This window comes from Aphelocoma coerulescens (genome assembly GCF_041296385.1).
Source record: "Aphelocoma coerulescens isolate FSJ_1873_10779 chromosome Z unlocalized genomic scaffold, UR_Acoe_1.0 ChrZ, whole genome shotgun sequence".
Taxonomy (NCBI): Eukaryota; Metazoa; Chordata; class Aves; order Passeriformes; family Corvidae; genus Aphelocoma; species Aphelocoma coerulescens.
Genome location: NW_027184085.1, coordinates 71,002,662 through 71,007,282, shown reverse-complemented (window position 1 = coordinate 71,007,282; position 4,621 = coordinate 71,002,662).

Sequence of the window (4,621 nt, the reverse complement as noted above, 5' to 3'; positions counted from 1 at the left end):
TGTGTGCTTAACCAAAAAACCGTAGACCAAGCTTATCTCTTGTCCTTCAGCAACCACATTTACTTTATCTGCCTTCTGTTGTGAAGCTGATGTTCCCTGAGGCAAGGAACAGAAATCTACACCGTTCTCAAACGTGGTTACAAATTAGGTGAATGCTATGAATAAGCCACGAGGTCAGGCTGATCTAAACCCTTATTTTAACTAAGTTATCTAAGCTGGTCAATTAAATGACTATAAAGCAATTTAAGGCCTGGTTTCCTATGGTTCTTGTAGTCCTCTTGGGTGAACACGTTTAGAAATAATTTATGAAAATGCAGTGCACTGGAAAATATATTCACCCAGTTCTTTTCTCAGCTGCGCTACTTTGCAGTCTGCAGCAAATTGGCATTACTCTCCCCTGCTTCTGCAAAATGCTCAGTGAGTTCAAATGGCTCTCAAATCTACTGAGACAGTTGAATTATTGCAAAAGTCTGTCTAGGGCTGTAGACATGTGTTCTTTTGACTCCCCCTCCATCCTACTGAAAAATAAACTACTGTTCTTCATGGCTTATTTTGTCTCTGTCAAGGAAACTTTCTGCTCTCATCTCAGGAGGATTGTACAATAGCAATCTGATCCTGACCTTTCTACCTCTTCCTTGAATAACAGATGAAAATTGGACAGTGAGAAGTGGTGTACGCTCCATAAGTTGTATCCCAGGCACAATCTAATGACACTCTTCTCCTAGTAAAAACAACAGTTGCAGCAAAGGTTAAGGTAAACAGGTTTAGCTAATTACCTCTTAATCAAATCCAGTTATAATTTACTGCTGTCCTCTGAAGCTCTGTGCCTGCTAAACTGCGGGCTTTGGTTGGATTAGCTTATCTCTGATAAATGCAGTGTGATTAATTTCTCCCACAGTACAGCAGCATGTAAATATCAAGTGAGAATAATATATGACCAAATAAACTCAGCTCACACACCATCACAGCAGAACTCTCCAAGGCCCCCATGTACCAGGCACTGAAATAGAATCCCTTTTTTTCACAGAAGGTGACGGTGGGGAAGCAATCATTTCTGTGTTATTCTTTGTCCCGGGGACCAAAAATAAAACACCAGGAGCGAAACACACCGGCGCTTTCTGGATTAAGAAAGTCACGCTGCATTCATGTAATGTCCACCTTTGTGTGTGAAAATCCTTGCTGCCAGTAAATCAAGTGTATACATGGGACAGAAACATCCATTTCTCCTATGGAGCTTTGTAACTGTGGCTGTGGACACCTCAAGTGTCTTATTTTTTGTAAGCTGTCTTTCTAAAATGTGAAATAGTCTGTTTCTCAAGGAAGTGAGAGGGAATAAAGAGAGCTCAATTAAAAATCCATTTGAAATGTTTATATGAGATCTGAAACTACATATACTTCTTGAGTTTATACTTTGGTTTCAAGCTCAGACTGCTTTAATCAAAACATTTGTTACTTCTTGAGCAAACTTTAGGCTATTTTTTAGAGAAGCTGCTTGGAAGAAAAGTTCTGTGTCAAAATAGTAAGAAAGCCATAATCCCCAGAGCTTTCTTATAAGCCCTGTGAAATGCAGCAGTTTTGATTCAGCTGCAGTTTGTTTTTTTAACTTTATACAAATCCAAAACCTGAGGCAGACAGAAAATGTCTGCCTGAAGCCCTTGCTGTGGCAGGAAGCAGCAGGGCTGGATATGTCTCCGTGTGCTGTCAGTGCTCTGCCGTCCTCAGTGGGATGGAACCAATTGATGTGATCTGAAGTACAAATCTCACCTTGCTTTGGCATTAACTTGACTTCAGTGCCACTCACTGCCAAGCAGCAAGTTGTTGTTTGCAGAAGAACAATGATTTCACCCAAACATTGCCCTCACTCTCAGCACTGCAGGTTTAGTTTAGACAGCAGGAAAAATTTCTCCATGGAACAGGCTGCCCAGGGCAGAGAGGGATTCCCTGGATGTGTCCATAAATGTATGGATATGGCTTTTGAGGACATGGGCTAGTGGTGAGCACAGGGTGGTGCTGGGTTGACAGCTGTACTCGATGGTCTCAAGGTCTTTTCCAGCCTTCATGGTTCTGTGACTCCATGTCCTTTCCCGAGATGTTGAAGAGCTGTTGCTACACTCAACAAACTTTGAGCACAAATTTTCATTTCTTCAGTGTCAACCACAGAGTGCTGGTGTTTTTTTTTTTTTTTTTTTTTTTTTTTTTTTTTTTTTTTTTAACTAGCAAAAGTCAGGAGAATTGTTTCTCAGATCCCAGCACCAGCCTACATTTGGGGTTTTGGGGAGTCCTGATGGGCAGAGACACCTTCCACTGTCCCAGGGTGCTCCAAAGCCCTGTCCAATCTGACTTTGGACATTTGGGGCAGTCACAGCTTCTCTGGGAAATTCACATTTATCTCTGCTGCTCTCCAGTCACCGGGGTTCAGTGTTTGAAGGGAGAAGTGAAAGGAAGCTGAGAAACCCAAACTGGGCACAGCAGGTTTGAATATTTTCTAAGCAAGGACCTAAACTTCCACAGATCTCTACTCTGCAACTCAGAACCAGACATAACAGGTTTTCTGCACTGTTGAACTGGCCAACCAAGGAAGGCAAAATTTAAAAACAGAGAGCAGGATGTAGAGGTGGTCCTGAAGTAGCTGTGGTAGAAAATTACTTTGAAACAGATCCACAGCCTTTCACAGAAATTACTAAATCCGTTCACTGGGATTGTTTCATAGTGACATGCACACTGTAAATAAATGATGGGCCAAGTTATAGGAGCCTTCATACCTTCTCTCTGCTGGGCAGATTGGCAGTTGTCACTGCCCTTTGTTTTTCTCCTGCTTACATATGTTTTTTTCAGCTCTTCTGTTGTGTGCCTCATGAACAGAGAGCCCAAGTTCAAGGCTGTGTGGGATTTTTCTCAAGCCATTGGAGTTTCAGCCAGTAAGTAAGCATCCCAGCACACAGGCCAAATTAATTCCATCATCATCAAATGGAAACAAAGTGCCTGAGACAAAGTGACTGAGAGGTCAAGGAAATCTGCAGCTGAGAATCAAACTGGGGCCCGTTGGGAATTCAATACGTTAAAGGTGAACGAGGGGGCATTTTTAGAGCTTGGGGTACACTCCAGTGATTGCACGCAATCCTTCATGCTTCTTGTGGCTTTATCTCAGATTTATTGTTGACTGATGCACAAGATGAAACAACAAGGGTTGTTCTGGTATGTGAATTTCCTTCTTTGAGTTAATTTTTGTACCGCAGACGCGATCGCTGTATGAAGTGACTCCTTAGGAAACATTTTTAAACTCTACACCAGTGCAGGAAAGCTTTAGTGTGTCTGACAGCTCTGGAGCTGCCCGGTCAGAAGACGGGTCAGGGTTCAACCTATTAAACTTTTGGTAGCTGCAAGATGCGGCATGAGCTGAATTGTCCATCCGCCAACACAGACCTGATTGCTGCTCCCATTTCCTGATGCCGCAAAGGACAAAGCATGAAAGAAATTAATGCACACATTTCATCCCCTGCAGGGCTGACATCTTTCTGGCTGACTGATAAAAACCCTCAGATGATCAGATAGGAGAACTGTCTCAGATACATGGTCGGTTTGCCTCAGAGCAGCACTGTTCTTTTAGAGTCACTTCCAGTCAATGGCAGGTCTGGGAAAATAGGCAAAAAAACATAAGCTAGCTTTTGGGTGAAAGCAGCTGTGTGTTTTCAGTGCAATTGTAATCTGGCACCTTAAATTCGTGACCCTTTAAATGTGGTGTCATGTGAACCCTGATTACTCATCCCTTGGGGGAAAGGAAGCCTATCTGAAAAGCTCTCACACTTCCAAACTGCCCAACTCTTTGTGTCTTACAGCCATATAAAAGTAATAACCTTTCCATAAGATACTGCTCAGTGGCTCTTGGAAATGCCTTGGAATAGGACTTACTCAGCAGATTTGAATAAAACCCAATCTCTTGTTTTTACAGTGTCTGTGGATTAAAGTGTGAAATGTAACCCTTCTGATGAAAATCTGTGCCTTTCCACAACACTCTTTCATGTCAAACCTGGAGCATTTTGGGTGCCTGTTCTGGGATGCCATCTGGCTCTCTTCTGCCATGGCAGGGTACTGGGACTGTGAACATTGTTCCTGTTTCTAAGAAGCATCTCTTGTACCTGCCCAAGCCACCCAACACAGCCAGGCTAGCCCTGAGTATTCTCCTCTGGCCTCATTTCTTGCCTCCTTGCTCCTATTTCTTTTAGCTCCTCTCTGCACACCCTCACACAGCAGTGAGCTCATGATTCAGTTAATCTTACCTCAGCCAAAATATTCTTTCAGAGCTTTGCCTCTTTGCCCAGACTCCTCCTCCACACAATGTGTAGAGGAAATGATATGGAGAGGGTTATTCAACCTGTCACCATCTAGATGTAGAGTCAATTATCCTGGAAGGCTCCAGGACACAGACACTTCAACTTTTCATTGCTCTGTTATGGACTCGTGTGTCTGGTCTGGTCACCTTAGATATCCTCCATAGTTATGGAAGATGGAAAAAGGTGTTTTAAGGTTTTCTTTCATCTCATGACTGATGTTAGGGAGATAAATCCCTCTCTGGTGTTCCCAGGAGACTCTGGGATTGCAGGGGGCTATGGATCTGAGGTGA